The 18,776-nt window shown below is 44.9% G+C and overlaps 1 long non-coding RNA gene across 2 annotated transcripts; it reads left to right on the top strand.

Annotated features, from left to right (window-relative positions):
- Positions 1–3,116: 3,116 nt before the first annotated feature.
- On the top strand, positions 3,117–18,500 carry LOC116746990. Of its 2 annotated transcripts, XR_004347945.1 has the most exons (6): positions 3,117–3,456; positions 3,622–3,698; positions 15,734–15,868; positions 16,730–17,109; positions 17,447–17,522; positions 17,899–18,500. It is a non-coding gene; the product is annotated as an uncharacterized LOC116746990 (long non-coding RNA). The 2 variants fall into 2 exon arrangements; XR_004347944.1 differs by having other exon boundaries at positions 17,447–18,500.
- Positions 18,501–18,776: the final 276 nt, after the last annotated feature.

The raw sequence follows: 18,776 nt of genomic DNA, 5'->3' as shown, positions 1-18,776 counted from the left end.
TGACTGGATGAATGAATGGATTTCATTTTCTTTTCTCTCTTAGTCACTGATTCCATCCCATTGTGTCCTTGAAACAGTCCAATAAGTTATACACGTCTGCAATGTGAACAGCATATTTGGTTTTCATCGCTGGGAACAGAAAATGCTGGCCATTTCAGGAATGTTTCTATCTTTAATGGTTTATTTAATAACATTCTCTGTAGCCCAGAGCTGGTCATGGAAAATTACTAACATTCTCCATTTGTGGGGCGTGGCCAGGCCAATTAAAAGCTACCAATATTATTATGAAGTCTCTGTTAATATCTGAAGAGAACTGCCACATTAAGAAAGACATTCTGGACTTCCCTGGTGGCCCAGTGGTTAAGAATCCGCCTGCCAATGCAGGGGACATAGGTTCGAGCTCTGGTCCAGGAAGATCCTACATGCCACGGAGCAACTAAGCCCGTGCGCCACAACTACAGAGCCTGCACTCTAGAGCCCGCGAGCCACAACTACTGAGCCCACGTGCTACAACTACTGAAGCCCGCGCACCTAGAGCCCGTGTTCCGCAACAGGAGGAGCCACCGCAATGAGAAGCACACGCACCTCAACGAGGAGTAGCCCCTGCTCACTGCAACTAGAGAAAGCCCGTGCGCAGCAACTAAGACCCAATGCAGCCAAAAATAAAAAATAAATAAATTAAAAAATAATAATAAAGGTAAGGCCAGCGCTCCTCTTTGCTTTGACCTTTAGGAAACTCACAGCTGAATTTAGACCCCATTGAGCAATTATGCAGGCCCTTCAGTTATACAGTTCACCCTAATATATTTTCGTTACTTAATTTTAACATTCTGAGTCTAGACCAGGGGTCGGAAAACAGCAGTTCAGGGGCAAATCCCGCCTGCTGCCTGTTTATGGTTCCAGTGAACATGATAGACCCCTTGACTATTTTCTACAGTTGCTGTGGCAACACAACAGCAGAGTTGATACTTGTAGCAGAAACTGTGTGGGCCAAAAAGCCCCAAATCTTTTTTTTTTTTTTTCTTTTTAACGATGTTATGTTAGTTTCAGGTGTCCAGCAAAGTGATTCAGTTTTTTGTTTGTTTCTTTTTGTTTTTTTAATTTTTTGGCCACACCGTGGGGTATGCAGGATCTTAGTTCCCCCACCAGGGATGGAACCCAGGCCCCCTGCATTGGGAGCACAGAGTCTTAACAACTGGACTGCCAGGGAGGGCCCACAAAAGCCCCAAATCTTGCTCTAGACTTATTTTCTTCCCATCTTGTTTTCTTGATTTTTACCTGGTTCTGTGTTTTGGAAGCTGCCTCAAATCCATTTTGGAAGAAAGCAGGTTCTAAACAATCTAACATTAAAGAGAGGCAAAGAGGGCCATCGGATTCACTATAGTTCTTCACACACACACACACACACACACACACACACACACACACACACACACAAGAGACTACAGGAAATTGGAACAACCCTCCCTGGTGTTTGCATAGATATTCTACCCTGATGCACGGAGCTGTAGTCAGAGCAAAAGGAATCATCACATTTCCCCAGACTGGATTTCAGGCCTGGGTCTTGAGGATTCCTATCTCCTAGAACTCATTAAAGTTGTCCTTCTCCCTAAGAGCCTTACTAAGTTCCTCCAAATAATCAGTTTTCAGAAGGTCCCACTAGAAACTAAAAGAAGAAATACTGGGCAAGGAGAAGGAGTGCGCTGAGGCAAGAAGCCTGGGAGGGCTGGAGGTCCTGTGAGCCTTTCCGCTCAGCGCCAAGCTTGACATGGAGACTGGGTCATGACGATGACAATTATGAAAAATAAAAACCTGACTTCTTTCCTAATTAAACCCACACGCAGATAATAATTGCTGTTACGCACTTAATGCCCAGACTTGTCCCTCTTCCAAAAAATGAAAGTATCAGTCAGGCTGTATAACTTAGTAATGCTCTTAAATCTGACTTAATAAGGAGCAAAACATCAGATTTTCAAGGTATTTGGTGTTTGGTTCTCTAGCTGAAAGTGGTTTTATTTTTCTCTCCCCACAGGATATTTCTAGGGAGGGCCTTTCATCAAAAACAACCAATTTCAGGGCATGTGTTTATTTTGTATAAAATGTACATGTTTCCTAAGATCAAGTTTAATTAACAAAGCATTGTACGGTCTTATCTAGCAAAATCCTGAAAAATGGAAGTTGGCCATTAAAGTGTAAACCAGCATATCATTAAAACTGCAAGACGATCTTGGTCTCTCACCACCTAATGTCAATGCAAAAGACTGCATTTAAGAGGAAATTTATGGCTGGGGTAAAATAAACAATAGGCCCCTGAGAAATTTACTGAGAAAGTAACTTTAGGAGCTTTTTCCCTGAAAACTGTTCAAGTCTTAAGCAACTGCAGTTATACTTTTAATCTTACAGTAAATACTGTCTTTATAATTAGGAAAACATCCCTTGTGCCTATTCTCTTAAAAGGGACTTTCCCCCCACCCCATTCACTTAAAAAGAAAATCAGTGTTTTACATTTTCTGTTGATGTCATAAGGAAAACCATGAAGGTCTCAATCATATGAAAGAAAAATCACATGGGCATCAAACTTAAAATTGTATCTTGGCAGAATCAAGAAAGATACACTGCTTCCTTTGGTTTCTTTAGAACATAAGAGATTTTGTATCACTCACATTCTTGGCCTTTTTTTCCACCCACACAGGGAAACGGGGAGGAATGCAGGAATCAAAGAGCTGCATTCCTCTTCGCCACAAAGTACTCACACTTGGCGAATGGCAAAGATTTGGGTCATCATTTTTTAAATGATTGCCAAGCAGTGAGGAGCTCAGGCCCAGCACAAATAACAGCCTCCACGATCCCTTCCAGCCCTGCGCCTGTGGCGTCGACCACAGAGCCTGTTTGCAGGGGAAAAAATCCAAATTTCTGTGTCCCGAGGGGAGGCATTCATTACTCAGCAGCACCGGCTTTGACCTCATAAGTAGGACAAGTGTTGTTTGCTGTGGGCAAGACTTTTTGACTTCCCTGTAAACGGTTTCTGCATCTAGTCCAATAGAATGGGTGTGGAAGTGTATTTATTGCAACCACAAGGATGTGCAAATTTATTTATAGTATAAACGGTCCTTTCCACAAGTCCTAGCTGTCAACAACTCCCTGTTTTCCTGGAGTTCCCCAGGAGCCAAGAATGTTTTGTTTCTGAAGCCTGGTACCTGGAGAGCTAAAATAACAATCTTGTTAATGAGAAGACAATGAGACTAACTGCTGTTTTGCAGTGTTTCCACGGGCCATACCTTTTAATTGCCGAGTGTTGGCAATTTAACAGACTGTAATGAGTACACTGTCCCTCTTTTTTTTTGCACACAGCCCGTTGAGCTCGGTCGAAACAGGAGTTTGTTTTGTGTACGGAGCCGGGAAGACTTATTAAAAGCTGACTGAAGCGTTTGGAATGAGTTTATTTTGACTGGCGAGGTATGTCTTGATGGTTTGCATTCAGATGTGAGAGAAAAAAAGAGATAAAATGGATTAGCCTCAATCATCTGGGAGGTGACATTTCTCTCCGTGTTTGAAGTATTTTATGAATTAGAGAATGGGACTGATTTTGAAGCCTAAATTAATTTAATCTGTTTCATGCAGCAGCTGCAGCGACTCACCCTCCTTCTTTGAAAATCTTCAGCTTCGAGGGTCTGGGTTTCGAAGAGCCAGTGCAGTCGGTGAGTAGCGGTGGGCAGGAGGCTGCCTTGGGTGGGGAAGGTGGTCGGTGTTCAGTTTCCCCCGGTGGACGGTCTGGCATTCCCCGGTGGGGTTTTGTCTCCAGCTTCAAGCTAGACGCTCTCACACTTGCCCATCATGCTTTTTATTAAAGGACAACTTGCCAGCAGAAGCCAACAGGAGGAAAAGAAAGGAAATTATTATCCCAACTCCTTTTCCTCCTAGCACATTTTCATTGGGGTGGGGTGCGGGGGGGACCTTCAGCGTGAAGATGAAAGAGGCAGAAATGTTCCCATCGGTCATGGCCCATTAACGGTGCCTGACACCCAAGTCTCCCACACATTCGGCGCACCCGGAAAACCCCAGTTGTGTTAAGAATCCGGATTTCTTTGGTGCGGTAGACGGGCCAATACGCTCCAATTCTTGATCATAACCGTGCATATGGGTCCGCCCGTAATCTTCCTAACTCCACCTCGGAAGGTGAGGGCTCCGTGTTTCCTAGCAGGACATGGAGAAAGTGTCTTTACAATAACACTGTCTGAATGTTCACAGTCAATATTCCCAAAACTCTCGGTTACTTAAAAGGAGATTAAGTTAACCTGGTTCATCCCAATACCAATCCATCACCAAATCAGGCTGGCTTATCACAGCCTGATACACTGACGAGAGACGATTTCAAAGTTGAGGGAAAGAAAAGTGAAATTTGCCTATCCTGGTGCTTGATTCGGGATTTCCGATAATATAAGTCCTCCCCACCGTCGACCCCCCAACTTGGTCTGGAAGGAAAGTAAGTGAGCCAATTTTAGAAAAAGAAGTACTTGGAGAAATCAGGAAGGTGCAAGAAGTGTCCGAGGACGGTCACATCTCACTGGGCAATTTCTGGTGGCAGAATGTTATTGAAAGTCTACATGGCATTTACGGATTCATTTCTATGAGGACCTTTGAAGTTAGAAGCTGGAGAAAAGGAAACTTGATGAATTTTCTGATGAATCTCATTTATCAGGGCATTTGCCCTGTAACACAAGTCACCCTACATGTAAAGTGTTTTGGATTCGGGTTTGGAAAGCTGTTCCTGCCATTTGGAGTTGGAAAGAATCGGGGCCTCCAAACTTTTTGCACGGGTACCTTGAGCTTATTAGAAAGTTTAAAAACAATGATAAATCTCCTTAAGCCTTTGAGATGGCAAAACAATCTCAAATCTTCAGAGAAGGCCCTGAGAGGTCAGTGATCTTCCTCCAGCAATAGGGACAACTCCCAAGGGAGCCCAGCAGGAATTCCAGCCTATTCTCTAGGCTCTAGCTCCAATTTTCATTTAAATCAATCTCTATAAGACTCTGTTTCCTCTTCGGTAAAATGGGAATGAGAATTTCCACAGGACAGATAACTGTGAAGACTCAGTGAAAGGATTATGTAAAGCATTTAAACCCCTTTACGTTGTCAATGTTGTGCTGTAATTATTGTTACTGTTACTATTATACCCATCAAACTGCATCTCTTCCCCTCTGGGAATTCATTTTGAGGTTATATCTTCTGGTCTTTTTTGTAAGATGGTTATTTGCAAGCAAATGAAAGATAGTCTTAGCCAATATAAAATGAGAAACGATTCTTCTAGGAGTACATATTCTGCCATCACTGAATTTTGATAGTAATACCACACTAGAAAACAAAACACTCCTCATCAGTACTCATCCAAGATTGCAGCTTTGGTCAAAATATACTTTTCTATTCTCTTTGTGTATGTGTTTGTGTGTTAAGGACATCAAGTCATCTAATTTTTTGAGCACCTACTCTGTGTTAAATGTCATACTAAATATTAAGGGGAACAGACAAATGTCAGAAGAAGCTATCTTCATTCAATCCATTTATGAACCCACTGTCAACATAATATAGTCCCTGTACTAGTCTGTCATTTGCAAGGGACAGATTCCCAATTGAGGCTGGCTTAAGAATAATTTATTAGCTTGTGCACCCCATGGAGTAACAGAGGAGTTTGCTGAAGGAGAAAAAATGCTACCTAGAAAGAAGAGAGATGTCAGTGCAGGTGGTTACAATCCACCACACCCCCGACTGATAACATCTTCATCCTCATTCATATAAACCACCCCGGGGGTTCATACAAATAGCACACAAACAAGAACTTCTTTTTTACACTGACAAAATGATACTTGAATCTTCCGGGAATTAAATCAAAGCAGACAAAAGATTCATAACAAGTGGTCTTGCATAGGGAACAGTATTTCAGTGCCTCCACTCACCCTAATTCTAGAAACCTAGAGAGGTAGGAAGAACGAAGATATGCTCCTTCTACTCAGCCTCCCCACCCTTCACTGCAATCTCATGAAGCCTCGCGCTGGGCAAGCCAGGCACCTGCTCCAGAGCTGCTGCCCCCACTGGCACGCACTGCACCAGAGATTAGGTACCCTTTTCCTATTGACTCTCCCTCTAAACAGTAAGCTATTGGGGGACAGCAGTAGAGTCTGTCCTGCTCACAATTTTTTGAGTGCCTACTATGTGCCAGGGGGGCGGGGCAGTGTGGGCACAGAAGTGAACAAAACAAAGCCCTTTTTCTCAGGGACCTTGCCTTCCCATGCACTAAACCGGTAAATATACATAAGATGTGAGAGGTGCTAAGAAGAAAGTGGAAAGACAAGAATGGGATCCTCCAGGCCTCGTCTTCCCTGGAGGTCCGGGAAGCCCTGGGGAGGAGCCGTCCCAGTGGCAAGAGGACTGATGTGATCCGGAATCAAGACCCGCTCCCCACTCCATCCCTTTTGAAGAGCAGCATTGGGTGGGGGTGAGGGTGGAGCAGGGGGGCCGTGGTAAAGACTCGGGTTTTATGCTAAGTCAAATGAGAAGTTGTTGAAGAGTGTTTTGTTTTTGTTTTTGTTTTGCGGTACGCGGGCCTCTCACTGTTGTGGCCTCTCCCGGACGCGCAGGCTCAGCGGCCATGGCTCACGGGCCCAGCCGCTCCGCTGCATGTGGGATCTTCCCGGACCGGGGCACGAACCCGTGTCCCCTGCATCGGCAGGCGGACTCTCAACCACTGCGCCATCAGGGAAGCCCTGTTGAAGAGTCTTGAACAGAGAATTTGTAGTATTAGAATTCGGGACATAAATGAAGGGGAACAGGACCTGCCACCTGAAAATATGCCACTTTGGCATAAGAATTATTTTGAGCTGAAGACATTTGCCTTCTTGAAACCCCTTATCTGCCTAAAAGCATTGCCTTCCCGAAGAACTTGTTTGTCATAAATCCCTTTCCAGAGAGCAACTCGAATCTATTCTAGAGACAGAAGCACCTGACCCAAACAGACAGTGTCACAAAACTACCATATTTCCTATCTCTTCTCCTATGAGCGCATTTATCTTACAAAAAAGTCATCTCTTCTCCCAGAAGTGCCCCTTTGCCCCTCCCCATCCCCTATGATTATGGTGTAGAAGCCCTAAAATCTAACCACCTCCTTGAGTCACATTTCCTCGTGAACTCCCCTGCCTAAGTAGGTAATTAAATCTGTTTTCTTCTCTTGCTAACTTCTCTTTTGTCGATTTAATTTGCAGGCCCCCAAGAAAAACACTAAACAGGATAGAGAAAAAGGTTTTTCTCCCTGACACTTCTGTTCCACCAATGACCCATTCGTATTTAGACTGAATACAGGAAAACAGGTTTATTCTCAGAATTTGTGAAATGATATGTTAAAGTATATAAATTCCCTCCTAAAAACAACAAATAGGTAAACATATTTTTTTTTATTTCAAAAGTCTATTGAGAAGCCCTGGTACTGGGAATTCCCCCCTGGCTGTCCAGTGGTTAGGACTCCGAGCTTCCACTGGAAGGGGCTCAGGTTCGATCCCCAGTAGGGGAACTAAGATCCCACAAGCCAAGCAGCAAGGCCAAAAACAAAACAAAACAAAATCAGAAAAGAAGCCCTGCTACTAACAATCTGTCACATCTCCTTCTCAACTAATCTTATAGACAGAGAGTTCTTCAAGGGGCCTACCGGGGTTCTAACCTCAGAACTGTGGAATTTCACCCTCTCCGTCCACTCCTCTTTCTCAACGACAGGGAGACCAGGCCCTGCTGGTTACAGAATTTGGGGGAAGGAGGGCAAAGGGAGAGTCCAGAGATAAATGACCCAAGGTCAATGGGGCAGTGGAGTGGTCTAGGATGGATTTTTTTCCTCCTTCAAATGAATAGCCACTGGGTAGGATGTTCTTTCATCCTGAATCAACACGTCATCACTATCACTGTCCACGCCAGGAACAATCCTTGTAATAATGCTTACATTCTCCTAAGAGAATACTGAAACATTTTTTCTGAGACACACTGCATTGTCTCCTTCGGGAAACTAGATGGGTGGAAACTCAGGGAAGTTAAATACTTGACTGAGATGCTCAGAAGGTCAGCCGCTGACACGGAAAGGGATCATCAACGCAGTTCAGTGAGCATGGTTCCCATCAGCGGCAGACACTTCATCTTGGTCTAAGTACCGTTCTTAGTATCTGTGTAACTTCGTCAAGTAAAACTGCACAGTCTCTTGGTCACAGTCTTCACACTATTTATTATCTACCAGGCCCTCTGATGTCTTACTTATATCTGACTTGCCTAGATTTAAAGTCCAGTGGCCAGAAACTAGGGTCTGGTCTCCCTATGTTCCAAAGAACCCAGAGAGCAACACACATATGAGGAAAACAAGTGTCCCAGGAAAAGTCCTCCCTAACCAATTCAGAAATGGGTGGGCATCGTGGGTCCAAGAAATAGGATTGTTTTCCACCTCCACCCCTTTGCCTATAAAAGCTTTACATTTCTTGTTACTTTAAGTTTCTGACATCATCTCAGGGGAAGGCTTGTATTCATGCAGCCTTGCAGAAAATAGCCCAGAACCCCACAATGGCAGCAGGAAACCCAAGAACTGAGTCACCCACTCAAGCCCCCCACCCTCTCCCTGGCCCTTAAAATGTCAATGTTATTAAATGCAACAGTCAGAGAATCAAACCTTTACCTGGGCCTGTCTCGTCTTTCTGTTGCTCCCTTCTTTCCCCTCCCGTTGTTCCTCCAACCCATATAAGGATTGATCTCTACCTTCTCCAAAGCTGGCACAGCTGCTCTCTCTTTTTGCAGAAACAGCCTTCCATGGTCCCTGTTGCCCCCATGGCCCAGTCTCAGGGGTCACGACCCTGTAAGTGGGGTCCTGAGCCCCACAGAATGGCTGCTGGAATTGGGGCCCTTTGCATCCTGTCCCCAGACAAGAGCAGAGACAAGGGGTTACTCCTGGGAGAAGACACACTTGAAAGAAGCGCACTGCATTTCAAGGTACAACAGTTATCACGGGGAAATAATGGCTTTTTGTGTGACTCTAACATTGGTAACTTGTTCTATTTCTGGCTTTCACTTACGAAAAAGAGACATTGGTCCACAGATCTTATCGTGTTTTTCTGCTCACTCAAGACAATGTAGATTCTAATTTTCAGTATCGTCCACGAGAACGTCTTCAAGTCAGCTGGAGTGATTCAGCTCTTGAATCTGACTTACAGTATCATCTTGCATTCCTAAAGAACCTTCCAGCTTAGGCAGCGCTTCACGTAGTACATTTCCTCACCAGGCCTTCAAGGCAGGCAAGGAAGCTGGAGACGGTCCGGTTTTACCAGGGCTTCTAGCTGCTGATGCAGCAGCCTACCCACCAGAGCACGCTGCTGTGATGGGGGAGTGTCTCAGAAGCACTTAAAATGAGCCACATTTTACTCTAATGAAATTGCACAAAATGCATAGTTACTTTTAAGGCTTTGCACACTTTATTCAACAAATATTTTTTAAGCTCCTACACTGTGCCACCCTCTGGCTAGGCACTATGGGTACTGTCAAGAGCAAACAAACAGAAGGCTTGGTCCCCTTAAATTCTAATGGACAAGATATACATTAATCTGCAATCACACATAGTTGCAACTTCGAAAGGTATAGGATGCTGACTTAGTCAAGGAGAGCTTCCTGAGGGAGGGACCCCTGAGCTGAGATGTGGAGGAGTGCTGGCATCAGGAGAGGAGAGAAGGAAACAATATTGCAAGGAGAGCATGGATGGTTAAAGGGCCCCTGAGAAGGCCAATGCGGGGGAGCACAAGGCACAAGAAGCATGGGGCGGGGGCAGGATGAGGCTGGAGGGGGAGGGGGGCCCACGTGCAGGGATTTGTAGGATGGTTTCCGGATCTGAGTCCTTAGCATCAGGGTAACAGGAAGCCATGGAAGGGTAGGACCTCTCATGATGAGATGGACATCGTCAAATACCACATTGTGGGATTATGAGAGGGAAGGAATCAGAGTGGGGAAAGGTAACGAGTCCAGTGCTGTTGAAGCAATTCATGTGAGAAATAATGAGAGCCAAGGGGGCTTCCCTGGCAGCCCAGTGGTTAGGACTTTGTGCTTCCACTGCAGAGGCCATGGGTTCGATACCTGGTCGGGGAACCAAGATTCCACAAGCCACATGGCCTGGCCAAAAAAAACCAGAAAGAAAGAATGAAAAGAAATAATGAGAGCCAAGACAAGAGTGGTGAGACAGAGAGGGAGAGAAACAGGAGGATTCCAGAAACAGGAAGTAAAGCCAATAGGAGTGAATGATGGATTGGAAATGAAATGAAGAGGAAGATGTCAAGGTGTCCTTTTTAAAAGAATATTTTGTACTTTAAAGATATTCACTTAAAGTACTTAAATGTATGTAAAGTCATGACTAATGTCCCCCAAAGCAAGTTATATCAGGCTCTCTTTGTACCACAGTGGAGTTCTCAGACTTGGAATCTGTGGAGTGTTCCAACAGGTTCTGACAGCTTACAGAGCATCCCTTACCCTAGTGTCTTGCTTATCGGACCTGATTGGTTCTTTAATGCACTGAGTGTTTAAGTAAATGGCCCAAAATGATGGCGGAGCCAGGATTTACTGCAAAAGACAGAACTAGGTATGAATTGAGACATTGTGGCTTAGGAAATTAAGGCATTGCTATTTCCAGAATCTAAAAGTTAATATCATATCAATTTACAGAGGAGAAGTAAAACAACATTCAAACAAAAATTCATGGAGAAAGAAGGTGCATTCATCAGTTCATATTTTTATACCTTAAGGTATTTGAAGGGACTTTAAGGCATTTAAAGCAGAATGCAGAAATCAACCCAATTGCATGCCGAGGAATAAAAATTTCCCCAAGTTCAAATCAACACCATGAAGTTAGTGCTTTTTATTTCATTCAACAAATTAAGTAAGCTAGCTTGGGAAAGTTATTTAACATTTTGGGTCTCAGTTTCCACATTAGTAAATAGCAGATACTAGGAGTACCTGCTTTATAGGATTGGTGTAAGGATCAAGTGAGTCGACTAGTGCCCGGCTGCCTCTTCAACACTGTCGTCAGCCACTCTCCCCCAGCTAACAAATATCTACTATAACCCTCTTTCCCTTTCCTCAAAGCCTTCCCACGTGCATTTTCCTTCACGAAAACACTCTGCCTCTGGCTGGTTTCTATTCTTCCTTCATGTGTTGTAAGAGCAGGAATAGCAGAAAAAGATACAGGGGCCAAAGCTCACACACACACACACACACACACACACACACACACACACACACACAGTAGATAAGTATGTTTGTGTGTGCCAATGTACACATACACGCACTTGCATATTTGTATATAAGTCAGCAGTACAATGCTAGTAGGATTGGAGGCAGTGTCTACATGAAATCAACATTCTAACAGGAGCATGACACCCTCATGCAATAAGTAACCACACTACTGTCCTCTGTGTTAACCTGACCTTTATAAGAAGAATTCACTCTGTTGTGGCCCCTGATGTTTGGGGTTTTTTTTAAAGCAATTGTGAATGTATTAGGGAGATTCCAAAAAAGTGTACCATGGATTATCAAAAGCATGAAAAAATCAGTCCTGAGAAGAAAGTTGTAATGATTGGAAGAAAGACAGGACTAACAGATGACCAAATGCCTGCCTCTAGAATGACCATTAGATGCCATTTTAGGGAAGGCTGGGTCTGTGGAAGACAGAGGAAACAGCTTCCTTACACCACAAGACAGACCATTTTTATGACAATATAGTACACTGAGAACTGGATTCTTGGTGTCTAAAACATCTAGATTGTTTTTCCTAGAATTTAGAACCCCCGAGTTAGCTCCCTGACCCTACCACTAATTCGCTGTGTGACTTTAGGGGAGCAATTAATCTCTCTAAGTTTCAGTTATTCTCTTCTGCCAAAAGGGAATAATAATATCTACCTCCTAGGTTTTTGTAAAGTTTTAATGAGATAATAATTTGTTCCTGGCTTCTAGTAACAATTCAACAAAAGCTGGCTCTACTCTCCACTTCCTACCTTACTCCCTCAAGGTAGGTCAATCAGTATTAAGAAATTATGATCACAAAGTAAAACACATTTTACTTCTGTTTAAACTATATATAAGAATCATTGAATGCAAAGAATACTAAATACCAAATGAAATTACTCTGAAAGGATGCATTTGGAAAAAAGAAGGAGTTTGTTATAGAACAATCATTTTAAACAGAAACAAACAGTTTAAAAGGTAGCAAAGGCATCCTTGATGCATAAGCAGTAGTCCATAAGATTAATAAAAATGTTTAGGCAGTCAGCAATTTGGCTAATTCACATGGGTGACTGACTGGGAGAAAGAAGGCTAAAGAGTTAAATTTAGATAAAGAAACAGACTCTTCCTTAGAGACAACTTGAACATATAGATTGCACACATTTTTGAGTGATAGATAGAAATGGAAGAGATGTATGCCTCTTTTGTCCTTATCTTTTAAGGACAGCTGAACAAATGGTACATTCTTCAGGAATAGAGTAAGTGGTGATGAACCATGTGTTTTCCAACATGACCTGGAAAATGAGTGTCAGCGCCTACAGTGGGGCTCTCCAACCCCTGGGAGGACCCATAACGCTGATGTAGCAAAATCACAACGGATGACAGAGTGGATTGGTTTCTTTGACGTCAGGGGCATTGTTCATGCAAAATTCATTCCTCAAGGTCAAACAGTCCATCGAACTTATGAAGAAATTCCAAAGCCTCTGATAGATTCTCAGCATGGCAGAAAGAGGAAATTCTAGTTCAAGGCTCCAACTCAAACTAAGCCTCTGCAAAGTACTTTTTTTTTAATCTTTTCTTTTTCTTTTTACTTATTTATTTTGCCGGCGCCGAGCGGTATGCGGGATCTTAGTTCCCAGACTAGGGGTGGAACCCCTGCAGTGGGAGCTCAGAGTTCTAACCATTGGACCTCCAGGGAATTCCCTGTAAAGTACTTTTGATATTAAAAAAAAAAGAAAGAAAAAACCTGGCAAGACGCCCTCCTTGACCAAACTTTAGTCAGGCTCCTCTGAACCTTCTTATCAGCTTGGTCTCAACCTTTGGATGTTAGGACAGTCTTTACTTTGCTCAATTTTAGCAAAATTGCTGCTAAATCAGTTTAGCTAGGATCCTCACCCTCAATATCTGATCACCCTCCATATTGGATCAAATTTCTCATCTCCTCTGCTTGGTATCACATCACCCTGGTCTGCCTTCAGCAAGAATCCCAAGTCTGTTTAGCCAGAATCCCCCTTTACCCAGATATAATTTTAGTAATTTTCCATCCACTGAACCCCACCCTTCTCCTTGGCTAGAAATCCCCACTTGTCCATTCAGAATGGAGCCCAGTTCTGTACTGAGGTCTCTCTACCCCTATTACAATCATTCCTGAATAAAATCTACTTTCACAGCTCTAACTTCTGTCTGGCTCTAGTTTTCAACACTTGCCAACCTGATCACTCATCTTTTCCCCAGTCTTGGCTCCAATTACATCTAACTGTTCCTCAAAATGAAATACATTCTCAGAAGATGAAGATTCCCCACCAATAAAGAAAGGTATATGAAAGTCTGTCAATGTTGTAGGCTTAGAAAATAAAACCAGGGAATTCCCTGGTGGTCCAGTGGTTAGGGACTCTGAGCTTCCACTGTAGGGGCCACGGGTTCAATCCCTGGTCAGGGAACTAATAAGATCCAGCAAGCCGAGTACGTGGCCAAAAAAAAAAAAACCAAGAGAGGGGTGTGGAAATCTTCACATTGTTTGAACAAATGGCCCCAGGTGACTAAAGATGATAACAACTATGTAACTGTTTATGCTTTGTTTTTTAGAGATTATACTGCGTCATAGGCATGGCTCTTGCACTCATTAGGCTAAGTCACATATACACAGCATCCAATTACTTGAACTAACTTGGCTGAGGGTCTTGGTTATCTCCAGTTTGACTTCCTAGCTCACTTCTACAGATTCCTCTAAATAAAACTCATTTTAAACCCTTCATCTCTGACAAAGTGAAGTTCTTTCTGAATGCTTTTTCCTTACCCTCACTCCAGGCCAACACTGTTCTAAGGAGTTTATTAATGTCCTTGCTGGTTATATCCTGAGATGTCAGACCTCACCTTAGACTTAATCTCTCTCTCTCCCCCTCCCTTCCCCTCTCCACTTTGGAGTCCCTTGAGCTACCCAGTCCCCATTTACACCTGTCACTTCCCAAGACTTTCCCTACGGCCTCCTTCACCAGACTCTGTCCTGAAGTCTGGCGAGCAGAGTCCTTAGTTTCTGTTTGAACATCTGTCCCTCTAACTACCCTACAGGCCTCCACCCTCATCCATCCCCAGTCATCCCCCTGGGGCCTCAATCTCACATCCTAGGGCACCCGAGCCCCCTAACTCCATTTACTGGTCACTTCCACCTCCACCCCACCCCCACTACCAAGGCAAGGTGCCGAAGGCATCATTGATCTCAACAGAATCATTAGACTTTTCTATTCTTTTTCTTCTTGTTTTTTTTGGCTGTGCAGCACAACTTGCTGGATCTCAGTTCCCCGACCAGGGATTGAACCTGGGCCCTCAGCAGTGAGAGCTCAGAGTTCCAACCACTGGACTGCCAGGAAATTCCACCCTTAGACTTTTCTGAACTTAATTTTTTCTTTCTTTTCTTAAACAAAGGGATTTTTCACATTAGCAGTCAGGGCTTAGATTACCCATTCTGTCCAAGAGAAGTCCAGATGGGACAGTTTAGGGACAAGAGTTCATTTAGCAAGTCCTTGAGAGCCTGACAAAGGACAGGCACTGTTCTCAGTTCAGGTGAGCCCAATGCTGAGCTGGGGCTCATGCTCTTGGCCTGGGGGTCAAGGACCCAGAAGCCACCCAGCCAGTGGGAGCAAGAAGGTTGGTGGTAAGGTGAGAGGGCAGCCAGTACTGAGTACATCTAAAGACCCTTCTGTTGTTTTCCTTCAAATAACTTCCAAAGGGGAATAGCTTAGAAAAATCTGAGAGCATTCAAAGAACAAAGATGTGAAAGGGGCTGGAAAATAGGACCCACGACGGACGGGGAAAAGAAGCTATGATTCTTAGTCTGAGGACGAGAAAGTCTAGAGGCCATTTCACAACGGCCTGCAAGGTTTAAAGGGATATTCCTCAGAGGATGGAGACCAGCTGTTCACAGTCTCTAGTGAGGACAGAACAAAAGGAAATGAGCTTCAGCTCCCACAGGAGTGACTTAAGCTAGAAAATAATCTCTGCCAATGAGGATATCAGGCTTGGGATAAGTTATCAAGGGAGATCAGGGCCTCTCCCCCTCTGGAGTTCTTCAAAACACGGAGGAGCCCATTTTCCTGGGCAGATGGGGTGCAATTCTGTTGGCAGACAGAGGAGGGGAAGGGGACCAACGTCCAGTCTCACCAGCCACGTGAGCCTATGACTTTTACAAATAGCTGGCGCTTTTGTGTAGCAGCAAAATAGTTTTTTGGACTCTGGTATTTGCAGAATTGAGTCAGGGGAGAGGTAAAAGAGAAGGCACGTGAGGAATGAGAAAAAGGAAGAGAAACTGTATCATTTTTCCGTGGAAGAAGGAAGGAGAAACTGCAAATAACCAAAGTGGGCTCTTAGTAACTCAATTTCTCAAGTAAGAATCTCTTACTTTTTCATATAAAAATTAGCTTCTATATAAATACACTAATTGGCCATTCTTCTTTCTTTCCAGGTTTCCTGACATCCATTTGCACAGTCCCTTTATACCTTCAGTATGAGCCTGTTTCAGTTTCCTGCACAGTAAAAGCCAAAGACAGATTCTTGCTATTGAATCCAACACTTCACAAATCCAAAGCCAGAATCTTTGGTATGACATTACCCATCTATTTAAACTCAAACCTGGCACCAAATTCCTAGATATTTTTCTTATTTTTAATTCCTTAAGACCTTTGAGTGTCTCTCCAGCCTTCAGCCTTTTTCATTAAGTCCAACACTGAAGGTTGACTCCTACGTCCCCAGAGCCAGTGTCTCTGAATCTGATGGGCATCTAGGGACAGCCACGCCCACGGGGCTGAAGTACCCAGAAACACTCCCCATCTCTCCAAGGACGCAGGGCTCCAGAAGCCAGTGCAGAGCGTGACATCATCTGTTCCTGGCATCTGCTCCCACTCAGAGCAGGCCCTGAGGATGACTGGAAGGAAGGGACACTTGTCTCTGAGTCTCAGCCAGTGTCCGGTGGTCCACCCACCCCCGGAGTGGCCACCCGAAGGACCACCTTCCTCAGGCAGCTGCAATGGCAGGTACCAGGCTGTGAGCCCCACCAGAGCTGAGCCTTCTCTGTCCTGTTCACTGGGTATGTCCCCGGTGCCTAGAACCGTGCCTGGTACACGGAAGGGAGCATCGATATTGATATTCGGTGACTGACCTAACAGATGCCAGAGTAGGAAGAGGCCTTGGAGACCATCCCTCCCTACCCCTCATTCCAGACAAATTCAGGGTGAGGCCTTTCTCAGGCTTGTCACAATCCTTTCCTTTTCCTTTTCCTTTTTTTTCTGGCCGCACCCCGCGGCACGTGGGATCTTAGTTCCCTGACCAGGGATCGAACCCATGCCCCCTGCAGTGGAAGCACAGAGTCCCAACCGCTGGACCACCAGGGAAGTCCCCAAGTCCACACTAAGATGTTAGTGGGTACTAATGAATTTCTCTCTCTCTCTCTTTCCCCCTCTAGGGGGAAGCTGACCTTCCCTCTGACCCTCTTGCACCAGCCCCTCCCTTGCTGGGCAGTGCGCACTCATCCCCAGATGCAGAGAAGAAAGGATTCTCCCCCATCGTGCCCGAATTCTTGAGTTGACGCCAAGAAACAGCCACCTGGAGCAGAGCCAGTTGTGATAGAGTTTCACGCATCGGCCAAGAACAGATTCTGCCCAGGAACTCGCACTCACACAGCCCTGTCCAAGTGGAGTGAACACAGAGCGAGCCCTCACAAGGTGTAGGAAGCAAGAGGGTGGCACTCGGGGGCCCCAGGAAGCCCTGTCATCACCCCAACCCGAGGCTGCCAGCAAGCCCGTGCCAGAGGAAGTGGGCAGTGCTGCCAGAGGCTGTGCTGAGGTGAGACACAGGGTAGAAGCATCTGGCTAGCAGCAGTGCCAGCTCCCAAACCTGGCTGCGTGTGCCCAGAATCACCTGGGAGCTTTTTAAAAGCAGCTCCATTGCACCCAGGCTCAGATCTACCAACTGTGTCAGAATCGCAGAGGGTAGGTCCCAGAATCTGTGTTTTTTGAAACGCTGTGATTCTGATGTCCAACCCAGTTTGAATAACTGCCCTACTGGCTGATTGACCTACATTTTCTCCCTACAACTCTTTTTCCCCTTTGGGAGGGAATTTATCTCCTCAAGTTGCACCAGTAGACTGTCAGCATCACTGAGGCTTTCCTGTCATTTCCAGAATGAGTCTGGCTCTGCTCCTCTGGGTCACACGTGAGTGCACATCCCTAAGCCAGAATCTCCACTGAGTAACTGAGGTGAGTTTGACTCTTGCTCTGTTATGAGTTAGGAGATGAAAGGCAAGTGCAAACATTTGTTTATTCAATTCAGGAAACCCTAACACCCTCTCTGTCTTGGAGAGGGTTAGCAAAGGTGTGTTACCGCACTCCTTAATCTCAGGAGTCACGCGGAGGGAAGCTAGACACGTAAATGGCTGAGCAGGAAGAGATGCTAATGGAAGCAGAGGTTCCCCGGGTGGAAACGATCTTTGCTGGGACTGGGAGGGTTCTGCTCAGTCACAATCGGAGAAGTAGGTCTCCTTTCACTGCACCTGCAGGCTCTGGTCCCAAGCATGTCCCAGGGGAGGGGACCTTTGTAGATTTCTGGGGTTATCTTTCTTATTTCACCACTCAGCAGGCTCTGGCCCCCTCCAGTGCTTATCACCTGGAGCTGGGCTCTCGGCTGATTTCATGGGACGGAGCCCCGTGTTTAAGCTTCCGTCTGAGGATCGGACGCTCCACCTCCTTCTGGCTGAGGCACCATGTGACATCTGCCCCCGACTCCGGTTCCTTCCTGGCTTCTCTTGTTGCCTCTCCGGCCTCTTAAATCCTAGTCCCTGTGCCTCATAGCCCCTACACCACTGCTGCCAATGCCCTTGGTCACATTTCTCCCCACTTGTCACAGCCCTACCTCGTGCCTCTTGCTGGCGCTCCATGACCCTGGTCACGTGACCTCGGAAATGTCACTCCCCTCTGTCACCCCCATCTCCTGGTTTCATACTCTGCCCGCTTCATCTCCTGCTGTTCCCTTCATCTGTCATTCTCCCTGGCCCCACCCCTCCCCTTATTCTAGCTCTAATGGGAGCATCCGATGATAGGAATCATAAGTGGAAAGCACTCACTTAGAGGATTTCATGCATAAATGACACTGTTTTCCTTACTTACTATGACTGCCATGCAATTAGTTGCCCTTTAACCAGTGAGTTCTCCCAAAACAATGTCTTTAAAATAAAAATGCCCTTTGAATGTTTTCATCTCTATAAAATTTCTGTTCCGTGGTAATAATGGTGGTTGCTGCTTCTCTTACACACCTAAAGAGCTAAAGAATGTGCATTTATAAGAATTCTCGGACTTCACTAAGCCTCTTAACTACCTGGGATACTTTGTAACAACACAATGCCTGGCCTCCACCTTCAGGTGTTTCCATTCAATCGACCTGAAGTTGGGCTCTGCATCTATATATATATATATGTGTGTGTATATATATATATATATATATATATATATATATAT

The sequence above is a fragment of the Phocoena sinus genome, chromosome 2 (genome assembly GCF_008692025.1).
Source record: "Phocoena sinus isolate mPhoSin1 chromosome 2, mPhoSin1.pri, whole genome shotgun sequence".
NCBI classification, from domain to species: domain Eukaryota; kingdom Metazoa; phylum Chordata; class Mammalia; order Artiodactyla; family Phocoenidae; genus Phocoena; species Phocoena sinus.
Note: the sequence above shows the minus strand (reverse complement) of the source record. Positions and strands in the feature narration are given on the sequence as shown.